Below are 17,885 nucleotides of genomic sequence, written 5' to 3'. Positions count from 1 at the left end.
TATTCTTGTTGATTCTAGTTCTGTGATGCGGCCAGCCGAAAAACATTTCACTACAAGTCGTACTGCGTATGGATGCATATGTCTCAAATAAAACCTCAATTTAAATTTTGATAGTTGTGTATTTCCTAAGATCATATTAATGATCATATTATCCACCATTATGTGTCGATTCAATTCTGCCATGATTAATCGTTTTACACACACATATTAAACATTAAATAGATCCATGACTATGACTTATATAAAATAAAATGACTATAGACAGTAAAAAGTCTATGAGCAATGTGTTGTTGATATGTGTACGCAATATATGAGCAGTGTATTGTTTTCCAATTGTAATTTTTATTGGTTAAATATATACAGTGCATGAAAGGGATGCTCTTAAATAATAATCAAAATCTTGACATCAGTCAAGAAAAACTGATTTTATGACATGGTAATAAAACAAATTTACAACCAGATAAAATCGATTCTTTATAATTATTCAGAACTAGACAGAATCTTGACAGAGAACTAAGTTTTGTATCACATTACAACTTCTCAGGGATGAAAAACAAATCCTACTCTCTAATACAGAACAATCACCCCACTGACCCTCTAAACATCAGAACAACTGAACTTCTATATCTTATTTCCTTCACGTCTTTTACTCCTCTTTCACTCCATTGTCTGGACTGTTTGTCTGTAGGGTTCAGTTAACAATCCTCATCCAATCCAAACGCATATCACTTACAGAACACAGTGGGATTAGTTCCCGGGCTCTAGCGGGTTACATTTGGATTGGAGCTGAAATCTGGAGGAACGCTGATCTAAAGATGAGGATTGTTGACCGGTTCTTTGAGTGTCATGTGTCGGTCTCATCACCATTAATCACAAGGCTGAAGTAATCTCTTCATTCTTCCCAGAGGGGCAAGCTTTCCAACAACAAAGAAATATTTTTGGAAGTTTTAAGATGGTTATTTTGGTCTTCAGATTGATTTTCAAGGTCTGGTGGGCCTGCACATATACGTATTTGAGCAAGAATTCACATCTTACCAAGCCAAAAACACCATTCCAATCAAATTGTACACAAAATAATAATGGAAAATAATAATAATAGTATTAACTGTAAGAAAGAAAGCTGTTTTTTTATTTTATTTTATTTTATACAGAATTTCTTTAAGGGATTGTATAGGTCTATATGTATAAAGCCTCACCAAATTACTTCCAAAAAATAGCCTTAGAAGTGGACATAAGACTTCTTTGATAAAACCTGAGAATGAAAATATTTCAAAAGCAAGGAAATTTGATTAATCCGATGATTAAATCTTGAGCATTAACTACAACAGTGATATCACCATAAACTGATCAACTTCAACCCATTTCTGTAGCTTAACCCTACATATATATCGATGGCATCAAATGTCAAATGAGGATATCTCTCAGGACAAAATGATGGCCCATTAACCTCGATAAAAACACACACAGAGATTAGAGTCCTCCCATTTTGGCAGCCGTTTCCCACCACATAGTTTCTGTCCTCATGAAGCTACATCAAGACCGCTTACAGATTTCTGCCGTGCTTTTTCAGAAGGTTGGATCTGTATGTGGTTAATCATTCAATGACTGGCTGTAAATATATACCAGCTTTTTCCTTTTCAACATATATACGGTGTAGATATATAACCCAGAGATGATGATACAGATGTCATGACAAGAATAAACAGTGATTAGAGGGTACTGTGATGAATTTTCCACTGTAGTGTTTACATTGACTTACTCAAGTTGAGGACATGCTTTAAGATTCCTTTCAACTTCTCAAGCCTCAGTTCAGAAGAAGACACCTTATTTTGCAGCCTCCTGCAGAGGGTAATGGAGACAAACTTGTCTAGAAGGCCAGCTGTTAAAACACTTGGCAGGAATCAGACCCCATGTGGGCCATTGGTCATGGGGTTAAACAGCAGGGGTTGTTTGGAGGTGTAAACACACATGGCTCTTCTCTATTATCATCTATTTGCTTTAGAAAGAGGTCTACAGCCTTACCATAGGGTCATAGATGTGGAAAGAGCATTGTTGTTAAGGGTTTAATCTTTGATAGAACAAACTCAGTCTTTCGAACTTTAAACCCACACACAAAACTGAAGCTGAAGTAACTCACCTCTGAGTTCTCAAGGAACTGAGCTACCAACACATACACTGAAACCTTTCTAACTTCTCGAATTTTGAATGTTCATACAGTATCCCAAGGGATATCAGGTCACGGAATAACAGACATAGTTCTGAAGGTGATCCACTATACAGAGAGAAGATGCTGATCCTGGATGATTTGCCTTCACTCAAATATCTCTCTGTCTCTATTTTACTTAAGCTGCTATGTTGTGATTGGACCTCTTCATTTATTTCCTCGAGCGAAGCAGCTCCAGGAGCACTGACAGCAAAATGATGGATCATCCGTCCAGCTGGCTGCCAGTACGAATGTGTCATTAACTCAAACAAGGACTCGCTGGTAAAAATCTGCCATACCTCTCTGAGCTAAAGTATGGTTTATGAGGTCTCTGACCACAAGTTAAACTTATGGGGCTGAGCAGAAGTGTAAAGTTACAGTTTCCAGACAGAACAATGATCCAGTGCCACACCAACCCGAACAATTTTTACAAACTTACTCAAAAAGTCATTACTAGTTCTCCTTTCTTGTCCACGACAAATAAGCTTGGTCATGTTGATATTTAATGTATATGTATAAAGGGATTTTTGTTTAGATGGTTGGATGTTTATGTCATTGCTGTTTTTGTGTCATCAATCAATTATTGCAAATATTTAACAGTGATTTATTATACAACAAAATGTAATTAAATGCATTTAAATTGAACAGTGAAATGTAAAACCGATAAATAGATACACATATGGATAGATAGCTAAAAAATGAGAGAGAGAGGGAGAGAGAGAGAGAGAGAGAGAGAAGGAACATTTTTAGCAATTCCAGACGTGAGCTTTTCTCGTAATGCATTATTCCATGTGCTGCAACTTACAGACTTCTCATCTGGTAGTGATCAAGGGAGGAGATCAGAAGACATATTTGGACTGGTAATAAAGTGTGTCACACATCTACATGTGTCTTTGACATGTTTTTCACGTTTCATTTACAGCCATCTTCGAGCCATACCGATGATGATTAGGCAATCAGTGGCAATCATTAATAATGTCTTCGCCAGATGAATCTTGTTTCCTTTTCTCAGTCCAAATGTTACTAGTTAAAAGAGCTTTCTGAGTCTCACGTGAAGGCGGATTTGTGAGAAAGAAGGACCACACAGGATAAAAACACACAGTATGACAAATATTGGAGATTCACACTTAAATCTCTTGTTTCTGCTTTCTTTGAAATGAAACCTGTGAATAAAAGGGAAGAAGGACGTAAAGGAACAGCCACAAAGCTTTAGAGAAGTTCAAAGCATGAGTGTTTCACCAGCTGAGGAGCATGAGGAGTCAAATAGTGCTTTTCCACTGGACTGTGCAGCAATGTTCAGCTAGGCAAATTACACTTTGTCACTATTTCCACCGCCAGGTGAGCCATGTCATACTTAAGTGCTGAATTAGATCAGACATACGTCTATACATAAGGGTGAAGCTAAAAAAAAATCTAGCACACTGACTTATTTAAAATCAGTTTGTCCAAAATTGTCATCTTTACAAGTAAAAATATCTTAAATACATTATGATTCATTTTGCATATCACTTTCTTTTATAAGATTACAGAAAACCAGTGAGAAGTATTAAACCTATTTATAGAAATTTATACTTATGTCAATTCTGAAATAGTCTTATTCCACTGCCGGATAATTTTACCCGTTTTAAGCAAATAGGACAAAAGCTAAATTAACGGCTAAAATAATAAGCATGGGATTAGTTAAAAAATGTCTAAAAATAGTTGGATTGGAAATACTAGATGAATTGGACTGTAATCCAGATATGTTCACTTGAGAAGCTGGAATTGCTTTTCTCCTGGCACAAAAAGTAGTGGAGTGAAGTTCTGGGTTATCATGTGGATTTAAGACACAAGCAATGTAGCTGCTTCACGCTTCAGATTTGTTTGTATTTATTTACAACCAAGTCAGATTTTCTCATCACTATGGAGCTTGAGCTTATATATATTTTCAACCTGCGATCAGATCAGAATGAAAATTTTGTATAGACTCGGGGCGAAGTAAAATTTCCAGAAAAAGAAAAAGAATCTAGTTGGGGCAAATCTCAAATTGCTTTTTCTCAAGCTGTACAAAGGATGGAAAGTAATTCAGCTGAGTGTCCTCCCTAGTGCTTTCAGAAATAGCATAAAATGACATTTGAGATTCAGTCCCAGAAGTGAAACTCTGTGAATTTGTTCTTTTTCGTTTGTTTGCATTTAAAAACCCAATACTGTTTAAAGTATTGGCACCCTAGCCTGTGTTTGGAGGCATAGATAGATAGATAGATAGATAGATAGATAGATAGATAGATAGATAGATAGATAGATAGATAGATAGATAGATAGATAGATACTTTATTGATCCCAAAGGAAATTCCAGATATCCAGCAGCAATAGAGACAGCCATTGCAGGCATTAAGTTAAAAGTGAAAAGTAGATTCTTGTTTATAGTAACAAAACATTATTTTCCTATTTTCTTATATACACTGCTATTAAAACAATCCTGGCTGGTCTTCCGCTTAATGTTGCTGTATAAAAGCACAGTTTCAGATCAAATAAGATATGCCGGTTTCATTTCAAAATCAGTTCATTATTTGTGAGTTACATTATGTCACCATTCAATAACCTATTCCTAATTTCATAGAGTTGTGGTGATGTGATGGGGAAGTGAGGAAACTGATGTGCATTTGCTGTTTGGTGGAGAAACGCTATAATTTTCCTCGGGTCGTGAGGTCAAGGGACTGCTGGTAAGAGGGGGAGGTTGAAGGTGCTTGACCCCTGTTGAAAACTGATTATCTGACCAATCCTCCCCCTTCACCTCCGTCACACATCACAGCCCCATGTTTGACTTTTGTTTAAGTGTGAAAATGGTGTTGGTGTTGCTGGAAGGGTTTCCAGGTTTCTGATCTCATGACAACTTCAAAACCACACAAAAAGACCTGAAACTAACCCAGAAAGTTCATGTATTGGTAAAGTGAGACTCCATTTTCTTCTTTTGCTCAGTGTTTGTGTGGGAAACAATGTCATCGTGGTTTTCTGCAAATGTACATCATAGATACGCTGTGTATGCTTACATGTTGCTTTTGTTTTCCACAGCCTATGCTTGGGAAAATTGTAATTTGATTTGATTTAATTCCAAAATGGATCATTTGGTTTAAAACAGGATTTTGGCAGCCACTGACTATTTTTAAACTAGCAATTCCACACCGCTGTCAACCCCCAAAATTGCCAGTTGTAAGCAAAAAGTGTTACATTGGGCTGTATGGTTTTTCATTCTGCCAAAGCTTTTTAACAAAGTGTTCTCTCTCTCTCTCTCTCTCTCTCTCTCTCACTCTCTCTCTCTCTCTGTGTGTGTGTGTTGTGTGTGTGGAGCTGTATGTTTGCACATACATGCTTCAGGTGCTGTGGAAAAACACAGCTGCTGGATATGTCTTCTCCCACCCACCTTGTTTCAGGGCAAGTAAGGAAAGGTTTGTGTGTGTGTGTGTGTGTGTGTGTGTGTGTGTGTGTATGCATATATCTTACTGACATATACGTTATATGTTTTATTAAATGTGTACTTGTGGTGACCGGAACGTCGTTACTACATTAAAGTTATTCTTAAAAAACTGTTTTCATTAAGCAGAATCAAAATTGTTCTGATATTCTTCAAATAAATGAATAAAGTGTTTTCAAAACCTACTTCACTGGATTGAACTCTACCAACTCCGAAACTGTGGATTCATAAATGAACACTGGACAAATATCAAATAATAACAGATGTTCATCTCTTGCAATTTGAATGTGCAGTGAATTATTCTGTCTGTTGTTATTTTATTAACAATTCATAGCTAGTTCATGCTTGTTCTTTTCCATTTACACAGGAGAATAAACGGTGCTCTGATGGTGTCTATGAATGAGGCTTTATAATACTCGTTCTGCCTCATTTCAGTTACAAAAACATCACCCAGTAGACAAGTCTCACCGGCTAAGTGGTAAAGACTGCCACCATGTGGAGGAAATGGACAAAACAGTCAAATATAAAAGAAATGTCATTTAAAAATTTATTTATTTATTTATTTATTTATTTATTTATTTATTTATTTATTTATTTATTAAATGTTATATTATGTGTTTTTATGAGGTTTATGACCATGTTCTGTGCAAACTACTACACATGTCGCTTTACAGATGAAGCAGGAGGTATTACAACAGACAGAATAACATTGTTTATTAAAATACCCTGACCGGATTGTGGGGTGACCTGAAGAGTAAACGCTCAGACATTACAAGTGAACTTCTACACCGGCATCTTAGCAAGTGACAATACATTGAATCTAGACTTGAATCTTCCATTTCTAATGATAAGATTACAAATAACCAATACAATTATTATAATACTATACTATTACTATTTCTATTAGTATTACTAATAGAAATAGTCATTTCTATTAGTAATTTACTAATTACTATTTCTAGGCCTATTTTACTATTTTTTAAGCTTCACTTTTTTTATTCTCTTGGCACATAATTTTGCTTCTTTCTTCCTTTTTTTTTTTTTTAGAAATGTATCCTTAAAATTAGAAAAATAAATCTGCTAATAAAACAATAATATTTAAAGCTTAAAAACAGTCTAAAAGAATAGGCTAAATATGCTTAGATTTACTTTCTTGTAATCTTTTTTAGATCATTCAGACTATATTCATGATATTTTATCTTGTTAAGATGTCATTTTTAAAAGGTTAATGGGGTTTCTCATTATTCTTATAACTATTTTGTTATTTAATAATCTAACAGATCACTTTGTGGCTGTCATGTCATGGGAACCTAACAGCAGAAGTACTAAAATACTGATCTACTACACAAACACTTCCTCTATAGACAATATATGAAGCAAACAAACATTTATTGTGAATTCTTGCCAGTTCCAGAGTGTGCATTATGAGGCTTACAGTATTTAGAGCTTGCCTTTCATGCGTTTTGACGTCTGCTGCTTATTTAACTGCTCTTTGGGTTTTGTCTATCATATTTCCATATTTGCTTGTGGTTTGAACATTGTCCTCTTTACAACCTTGACATCTGGACTGTGTGTTGGCTTGGCGTCTAATAAACCTCCAGCACATACTGTAGATCCCGAAATCCGGATCCAGCAGAGGATTGAGATCTTCATTCTGTTAGGTGGTGACACCCATTGAGGAGCTTATCTGTACCTGCAGAGGCGAGCTTTCATTGTTAATTCAGCCCATTAGTAATATGTGCATAACACAAATCCAGAGTTATGACCTTATATACCTTTTATCCTGTTCACCAGCCTCCGTCTTTCCACCACAGGACACAGTGCTAGACAAGCAAAGAGCTACTTTGCTTTTTTCAACCCATACTGATGGTTCATAAGGGTATTCAGCTCCTCGGCAGCTCCTCTGATGTCATTTTTTCAAGGGCAAACTCCAAAAAACATTGAGATAATGAAGTGGAATCAAGCTCTGCAGGCTTTCCAGAACAATAAGCACTGCTTCACCAGCGCTCATATGCTTTATCATGCCAACCCCTCGCAGTCCTTGGTTGTTGAAGTTGATGCGTCTGAGAATAGCAGATCCTCTCTCAATGCCATGGAAACCCCTTGAAACCTCACCCTTGTGTCTTCTACAGCAGAAAACTAGCTTTACTGACAAAAACTATCAATGTGAACAAAGAGTTTCGGGAAATAAAGGCAGCCATGGAAGATATATAATATAATATAATCCCAACACATCAGTATAATCTTGAATATGTTAAGTCAGTAATATTTTACTTTCCATAACTCATGCAAGAAATAAATAAGAAGGAACAAATAGTTTTTCATTAACACTACTTAGTTACCACACTTAACTTCTAATGTATAGTAATGAATTACTGATCGCACTCACAGACATTCACAATTAGGTGTCTTCCCCTTCTCTACCCATTTAATATTCTTTAGTCTATTTTAAACTCCACTGTGTCTAAAATGTAAATATGTATATACATGATTTATTATTGTCCTCAAAAGAGGATTTCTCAGAGGAACACAGGTTTGGTCAGTTAATGTCTTACAGGAGGAATGGACAACACTAACCATTAAAGGTCCAAGGTTGTAAAGTAGCAATGATTTATGTTATTATATAAATAAAATATACTTTATTTATATAATAACACAAATCATTGCTACTTTACAACCTTGGACCTTTAATGGTTAGTGTTGTCCATATGTAAATATACAACTAACTCGCTTTTCCAATGGCAGAGCTGTCAGATTTATTTAAAAGCTGTAATGTTTTACTTCATAATCCACTAAATGATGCCTTTAAGCAAAGAAAATCATAAGACAATATAAAACCTTTATCATAATCATTCATTCTTTTTTACTAAATTTTACTGTCACTGGTATGTTGACTAATTTTACATTTATTAGGCCACTCAAAGTCTATCTATATGTTTTTATGCAAAATTTCTAAAGGCTTCCTCTTTCCTCAAGCCTTTCACTCTATCTAGACTATAAGACTAGAGCTCATGTAGCAATCAACAGGTCGTAATTCTTAATTATGTACATTTAATATCAATTTTATCACACATACACCGGCCATCATTTAGCGAGCTGGATACAAATTTGTTGGATTTATTTGCAGATTGATTTATGAGTATTTAAATAATAATTTTGAGAAGTTTGGTGTTGATATCCTATTCATGCTTCTACTCATGTAAGAAGACTAATGTACATTGATGAGTGACTTTAAATCACGCAGTCTGCACTTTTAAATGTGAATTTTTAGTGAGTAGAAGGTGGTTGGTGGGCAAAGTGTTAACCTCTGTATTGCATTTTTGAAGTTTTATGTGTGTCATTAAATGCAAACAAGCTGTGTCGAGAATGCACCTTGCCCTTTACAGGTGATCAACGTACATGTGAGTGAAGAAATTAAAGTTTGGCTTTGTAAAAAATAAAACTGGGCTTGTACTATTGCATTTACTGCAGTCATAGGAAATGGATGTTTTTCACTTCTATTGCAGTAAGTCTCATGGCTTCCTAAGTTTTGTCAAAATAACTGGCTGTATATAAAGCAGAACAGTTCCATTATTTTAATCATTTCAATGGCAATGCTTTTAAATTATTCTGACTAATTGTAGTCTCGTACAATTTGACTCAGCATGGTTCGAAAACCCTTTGAGGCAACCACAAGAACACCTTGCAGAGCTTACACACACACACAATTCGTAAGGTTTGCAATGAAATATTGCCCATGAACAGAACTAGGAAGTGATGAGGAGTTTAGAGTGCAGAGGTCACTCGAGATATAGTAGAACCTTGGACTGTGTGACCGCCATGACCTCTTGCTGTTGTTCACGATGAAGTTCCATTAGTTTGTGTCCTCTTGGTGACACCATCCCAGGCTTTATCTATGATTTTTAAGCAGCTCACAATGTCAAAATGATTTCTCCAAAATTTTCGAAGGGTAAAGTTTGTTTCTTCAGTCACCTCGAAACATCACTGAAATAGTGCTTTGGTGTAAAGTTTTTAAAAGTTCGAAATGACCTGCTGATTCATGGGCTGAAGAAGTGGAGTGGGGTTGGGAGGAAGGAAATTGATCCTAATAAACTCGAATTCCTTCAGTAAGTCGTCCTGAAGGCCTGGAGGATGAGCCGGAGCATTATCCATAACGAGCAAGACTTTGAGTGGCAGATTCTTTTCTAAGAGATAGTTTTTTATTGCAGGACCGAAAACCTCGTTGATCCACTCGATAAACAAGATACGAGTGACCCAAGCCTTGTTGTTAGACCTCCACATAATATTTAACTGGCTTTTCTGCACCTTACATTTCTTGAAAGCTCATGGATTCTCGGAGTGATACACAAGCAGCGGCTTGACTTTAAAATCCCTGCTTGCATTAGCACAAAACAATAGGATGAGACCGTCTTTCATGGGTTTGTGACCATGGGTTTCATGGGCATTGCTTTCTCTTCTGCTGAAATGTATGTCCTCTTTGGTATCTTTTTCCAAAAAAAGACCCATCACATCACAGTTAAAAACTTGCTGCAGTAGGTAGCACTCGGAAACCATAAGCTTCTGGAACACAGCAGCAAACGTCTCAGCTGCTTTAGCATCGGAACTCGCAGCCTCTCCTTGCCTAACAACACTATGGATGCCACTTCTCCTCTTAAAGTTATTAAACCATCCCCTGCTCCCCTTGAAGCCTTCTTTGTTTTCTGTAGACGTACCTGGCGCTTAACTTACGAGGTCAGTGTACAATGCCTTTGCCTTCTCACAAATAATATTTTCTGTCACAGTATCTCCTGCTAGCTGCTTGTTATTTATCCACAGCTTAATCGGTAGCAACCATCGGGTCAGTGTTGTGATCATGAGTTGTGATTACATGACGCTTGGCATGTATCCTTATTACTTGTAATGCAAGACCTTGTTCGTTTATCAAGTTAAAAATTATTTTAAATTTCTGCTCGAGCAAAACACTCGCAGACCAAGGTACTCACAATCCAAGGTTTTACTGTATTTGGTAAGCATGACCTCTGCTGACAGCAAGAAAAAGTCCTGAGCAAATCCTGAGTCTTTGGTTAAGGTGTTTTTGGAAATTGACCAGCCCCTGGAAAAAATCTGCAACAGTTTGTTTGGTTTGTTGCACAATGTTATCTGATCTCCTGTTTCTCCTGAAGTCCTGGGTTAGTCTTTTCACATGGTACCCTGAGGAGAGAACTCATTGCCTTTCAGAATTGGGATGTAAATTATACACCTCATACTGCCATGTGACTCTCTGGTCTAACCACTAACATCTGTTGGTTTAAAATAGATGAATATCACAGAACATCAGTGATTGCTGCTATCCCTCTCATTATTTTTACTCTTTCTCTGCGTTCTGGTAGCATGTATCTTAGCTAATAAGTAGATGTCTAGATGTACAACTGCACTGATTGGCTGATTTAGATCTTACAAGTGGAAGAACATGGGATGTGGTGGATTAGTGGTTAATGTGTTAAAAAATGTAATATCAGACAGTGTTTTTCTTCTTATACACAAGTCCTTGATTCAAAGGTCATACATTTTTCAATTGAGAACCTTTCAGTTAAAAACATTGAGCAAAAAACTACAACTTGATACCATTTGGACTTAGAGGTCTGTGGACAATAATCCAATCAACCCTATAACTAATCCAACACTGGTTTTTAACCAAATTAAGAGTTCTAAGAAATTCAGGTTGGTAAATCTAAGTAAATTAATCATGGCGAGAGTTAAGTCACTTTGAAGACTTGACATATTCAACATTCTGTGATCAGTGATCATAAGATCTGTTCATTATTAACGGTGCTCTGTTTATACTCTGTGTTTCTCTGAAGTGAACATTGAAAAGACCAAAGAGTTAGGCTGATTTCTGTTTTGTGTATTGTTTCATTCTTGATGAGAGTGCAGTGCAGAGGAAAAGCAATAAAATACCATTGCTTCTGCCTCCTCAATTCCCTTCTACCCACCTGGGTATCATTGTGTTGCCACCTTGGAGCAGTTACCCCTCTCAGAGATAAATGCCTCCTTTCCAGCATGCGCCAAGTGCACATCAGGCCCTCTAGGACCTACAGGTCAAACAACAACAATGCTTTAAGATCTATGTGACTGTGTAGGCCAAGGATCAACAGAGGCTACAGAGGCTGGTGCAGCCCATCAGTACTCCATCTGCCTTGCCCATGACCGCAGGCCACATCAGAATTACAAAGATGACTCCCCAAGATGACCTAGAGGCCAATGTGGAGCTCTTTAAAAATGCCACAGTAAGGTCATCTTAGCTCATGTCCAAATGTTTACCTGGCCCCAGTCCCAGACCGACCTATAATGGATATTATGAAAATACACACCAATATTAAAATTGTGAATGTTTGTGATGTAAAAATGAAAGAGAAATGTTAGATACCTTCTTATTCAATAACTAATACTTGTTAACACACTCTTTGCTTGTAATATAGCACTCAGTCATTTGGGGTAAGAATCTACCAAATTGGCATATCCTGACTTGCCAATTTTTTTCACTATTTCTTGAGACAATGCTCTATATCCATATCAAGTTGTGAGGGTCTATCATGTGCACAGTCCTTTGAATGGGGTTTAGATCTACAGATTATAGATTTAGATCTGACAGGACTATTCCAAAACATTATTCTTCTTCTTTGTCAGCCATTCCTTTCTTCCCTTGGATTTGTGCTTTGGGTCAGTATTGCATTAGAAGATATTTCCATGTTTCCCTCTGTCTGACTATAGTCCCCAGTTCCAGCTCAAGAGAAGCAGCCCCATAACATGATGCTACCACCATCTTGCTTCACCACTGATATGATGTTTAGTGGGCATGTTGATTTTAAACCATCATATTGTTTAGAATTATGCTTAACAATTCCTTGGTTTCATTAGGCCATAAAAGATTTTGTCACATGATTTGGGATGAATTAGGTGGGCTTGGGTGATTTTCTTAGTCAGACATGGTCTCCATCCTTCTTTCTAGATATGAAGAATATGAGTGTTTTCACATACATGGAGTAAGAAGAATGTCTCAGATATTGCTTGAATGTAATGTAGGTCTTTTGCCAGTTTCACAGAGTTTAAGTTTTCCTCTTGTTCATTTGTCAGTTCTGGAGGTCTGTCCTTTAACATCACTGTGGTGCCCCATTTCATCCACTTGTTGATGATAGCATTCACAGTACTCCATGATACATTTAATGTTTTGGAAATTTTTGTTTCCCGCTCCCAAGCAATACCTTTCAACAATAATTGTGTCCATGCAGGGGCAACAACACAGCCCTAATTGATGATGTTCTCTCATGAATTTACTCTATACTTTGTTTTGAATGGGTTTTGGGTGACTCACATAAACAGATCATTGTCAAATTCATCACACTCTGTCTCTAACCAGACCAAACCAAAATCTGGAGAAGATGTAAGTTCATATTTTTTAAAACTATTTAAAACACTGTATGCAGTATTGACAAGAATATATGCAATCATTTGTTTGCTATTAGTTTAGGAAGAATGCATTTGTCTATTATTATGATCTGACTATTTTTTATGAGTAAGATCTGGGTATAAGTTTTAGCAAACACACATTATGTGAGCATATATTATAGATGAACTCTTGAAGAATGGATATAGTCTATTACAGAGACTGCATATTGGCACAAAGGGTCTTATTATATTTTGGATCAGACTCATACACAGAAGCATCACACCCACGTTGAATTATATATGACTCCCAAATGTTAGTTTGTTAGCATAGAATAGATAAAGGGCTCAGTATGTTTTAATATATTAGATATAAACCTTATTCAAATAGCATAATGCACATGTGAGCATAATTCAGTATGATTAAAGTATGAACGTGAATAATGGTTCATGATTTATTCACATTATATACAATGCTGTGGATTGTTGTAAAAAAGCAGTATATCTGCATTGTGTAATGAGCTAAAAACAAATTACAGCAGAGATTATCATTCTGTGATAATCTGTATATAAATATAATAAATAAGAATAATAATAAAGATTCAAATTTGACTACAAGTTTGACCAGGTTTAAATTTGCATCTTATTTAAGGATAGTGGTCACGTGAAGAAGCAATAATATACCATTCACTATAGTCACAACCATAAACGCTATGTTTGGAGAGGACTCAGCAAGGCCTACGGTAAAAAGTAAACCATCTCCACTATAACGCATGGTGGTGGATCTCTATGTTTTGGGGCTGTGTGAGGTCCAGTGGCACAGGGAAGTTAGTCAAAATTGATGGCAAGATGAATGCAGGATGTTATCAGAAAATACTGGCAGACAATTTACATTCTACAGCACGAAAGCTGTGCATGGGATGCTCTTGGATGTTCCAACATGACCATGATCCAAAGCAAAAGGCCAAGTTGTCCCTCCAATGGCTACAGCAAAAAAGGTGAAGGTTCTGGAATGGCCATCACAGTCTCCTGACCTTAATGTCATTGAGCCATTTGGGGGAGATCTCAAAAGTGCAGTTTGTGCAAGACAACCAAAAAATTTACAGGAACTGAAGGCATTTTGTGTAGAGGAATGGGCAGCTATACCACCTGAGAGAAGAATGGACCTCATGCACAATTATTACAAAAGACTGCATGCCTTCATTGATGCTAAAGGGGGCGATAGATAGATAGATAGATAGATAGATAGATAGATAGATAGATAGATAGATAGATAGATAGATAGATAGATAGATAGATAGATAGATAGATAGATAGATAGATAGATAAAATATTCTTATTATCAAGTTTTATGATTCTACTGGTCAGTTAACAGTAAACAATTATGTAACATGGTGTATAGCTCCCTCTGTGGTGTAAACTGTACCATATGTGTTTTTAATGTGTCACATTCCAGTTCATCCTTATTCATGGCCATGTGCTCTGGCTCTTTGCCTTACCTGCTTTTTGGATGGAGTTGGCAGTATATTGACTCTTAATTCATTGGAAATGGGGAGAATGTCTAGAATACATGATAAAATGAGAGAGCTCTGGCTCAGAGGAGTCGTGTAGACATTTTATTTCCAGGCATACTGAAGATTTCCAGCAAATTTTCTTGTTCCCAGTATTGGCTATATACTTATTCAAGTCTACACATGCATGGCAAAATGGTGGACTATGTTACTGTAGGTGGTACCACTTAGAAACAAAGTACAAAGTAAATCAAAATATATTACTGGCATTATGAAGTCTAAGACAATATGAAAAGATTTATTTGTGCAGGGTTTTTCAGTCTGCACCACACCATCGCAATATATTGTCGCCTGTGAGGTTATATTAGTGTAAGCACATTAGAGTTTATTGTAAAACAAATCATTAACTGCACAAACAACACAAATCTTAAACTCTTAAATATGAACTATGTGCTATAGGCAAACACACAGCCTTGAGCATGCACATGCAAACAACGAAAGCTAGATTAGGTAATGTACAGAACCCAGACCTTAATCAGAGACAGTAATTAAGTGGAACAGGAAACAGGTGCAAGTGATCACTAAGATACGGGAAATGGTCATGTGATGTGTTGGCGCTGATGGGTAGTGTAGTTTCTATCATGACACACTGCACTGTCCATCCATCCATCCATTTTCTATACCCGCTTTATTTCCTAATATCTGGGGATCTGCTGGAGCCTATCCCAGCACACATTGGGCAAAAGGCAGGGGTACACCCTGGACAGGTCACCAGTCCATCACAGGACCATATATAGACAGACAACCACACACACTCACACTCACTCCTATGGGCAGTTTAGAATTACCAATCAACCTAATGTACATGTTTTGGGACTGTGGGAGGAAACTGGAGTACCTGGAGTAAACCCAAGCAGGCATGGGGAGAACATGCAAACTCCACACAGAAAGGCCCCTGCCTGTTTGAACCCAGGACCTTCTACACTGCACTGATCGCCGACTGATAAAGCTGTTATTGCGTATGGTTTGACAAAAGAACTTGAGTTAGCTCATAATAGAATTGGTGAGCAAAGTCTAGTAAACTCTCAGTGTCCCTGATTATATCGTCTTTAGTGGAGAAAGTACCCCTGCGTCATAATAAACGCATCAAGGCATACACATGCCAATAATCAGCTGTTTCTACAGATGAATCATAGAGAACAACTCGACTTGATGCGACAATGTCTGTTGTGGAAATTGCTCCACAGTATTTCATTTCTAATTTTAATGCGTACCTGTGATGAGAAGACAGTAAAGCCTGTTTATTCTTCTAATTATTATTATTATTATTAGTAGTAGTAGTAGTAGTAGTAGTAGTAGTAGAAGTAGAAGTAGTGCAAATGGAAAAAATGCACACTTATGCTGGATTAAAAAAAATAAATCTAAAATAATTGTTAGAATTGGAAGTACTTCCTTATAAATCATAAACCAAAAGGTCATAGAGCTTTCTAGAGTAGTAATTAGAGTATATATTACTTTCTATAGTATGTGCCTGAGTATATACACTATATTGCCAAAAGTATTCGCTCACCCATCCAAATAATCTGAATCAGGTGTTCCAATCACTTCCATGGCCACAGGTGTATAAAATCAAGCACCTAGGCATGCAGACTGTTTTTACAAACATTTGTGAAAGAATGGGTCGCTCTCAGGAGCTCAGTGAATTCCAGCGTGGAACTGTGATAGGATGCCACCTGTGCAACAAATCCAGTCGTGAAATTTCCTCGCTCCTAAATATTCCACAGTCAACTGTCAGCTGTATTATAAGAACGTGGAAGTGTTTGGGAATGACAGCAACTCAGCCATGAAGTGGTAGGCCACGTAAACTGACGGAGCGGGGTCAGCGGATGCTGAGGCGCATAGTGCGAAGAGGTCGCCAACTTTCTGCAGTCAATCGCTACAGACCTCCAAACTTCATGTGGCCTTCAGATTAGCTCAAGAACAGTGCGCAGAGAGCTTCATGGAATGGGTTTCCATGGCCGAGCAGCTGCATCCAAGCCATACATCACCAAGTGCAATGCAAAGCGTCGGATGCAGTGGTGTAAAGCACGCCGCCACTGGACTCTAGAGCAGTGGAGACGCGTTCTCTGGAGTGACGAATCGCGCTTCTCCATCTGGCAATCTGATGGACGAGTCTGGGTTTGGCGGTTGCCAGGAGAACGGTACTTGTCTGACTGCATTGTGCCAAGTGTAAAGTTTGGTGGAGGGGGGATTATGGTGTGGGGTTGTTTTTCAGGAGCTGGGCTTGGCCCCTTAGTTCCAGTGAAAGGAACTCTGAATGCTTCAGCATACCAAGACATTTTGGACAATTCCATGCTCCCAACTTTGTGGGAACAGTTTGGAGCTGGCCCCTTCCTCTTCCAACATGACTGTGCACCAGTGCACAAAGCAAGGTCCATAAAGACATGGATGACAGAGTCTGGTGTGGATGAACTTGACTGGCCTGCACAGAGTCCTGACCTCAACCCGATAGAACACCTTTGGGATGAATTAGAGCGGAGACTGAGAGCCAGGCCTTCTCGTCCAACATCAGTGTGTGACCTCACAAATGCGCTTCTGGAAGAATGGTCAAAAATTCCCATAAACACACTCCTAAACCTTGTGGACAGCCTTCCCAGAAGAGTTGAAGCTGTTATAGCTGCAAAGGGTGGACCGACGTCATATTGAACCCTATGGATTAGGAATGGGATGTCACTTAAGTTCATATGCGAGTCAAGGCAGGTGAGCGAATACTTTTGGCAATATAGTGTATTACTTTCTATGTGCCTGAGTATGTACAATCCATAAGTTAGAGACAGTAGTTTGTTTTCACCCACATGTTTAAACATGACATGGGATTTATTTGCATGTGCATGCAGGTGTGCACATGCTAGTGTGCACTTGTGTGGATTAAGTGTTTTTGTGTGTGTGTGTGTGTGTGTGTTATTAGTCTGGGCTAAAAAAGTGTTAATATTTATATATCCATATAATTTTTGGATATAAATCCTTTCATTTAAATTTTGCTCATTTGCACCTATTTTTTCTTCAAAATCAAGGTTTGCTGAGACCTAAACCAGAGTATTAATTCTGTTCACTTAGTTCACTTTAGAACCTAAAAGTGATTCATTAATTCATTCATCTTTACCTAATGAGGATCATGGTGGCAACAGTCTGACAATATCAGTCCAGGCTTTTCTATCTCTTCTATCTCTCTATCTGGCCTCAATTATTACCCTGGAGTAGATTCTCACTTGGGTGGTATGTATTTCAAGGCATGTAT

The sequence above is a fragment of the Hemibagrus wyckioides genome, linkage group LG19 (genome assembly GCF_019097595.1).
Source record: "Hemibagrus wyckioides isolate EC202008001 linkage group LG19, SWU_Hwy_1.0, whole genome shotgun sequence".
Lineage (NCBI taxonomy): Eukaryota > Metazoa > Chordata > Actinopteri > Siluriformes > Bagridae > Hemibagrus > Hemibagrus wyckioides.
Note: the sequence above shows the minus strand (reverse complement) of the source record.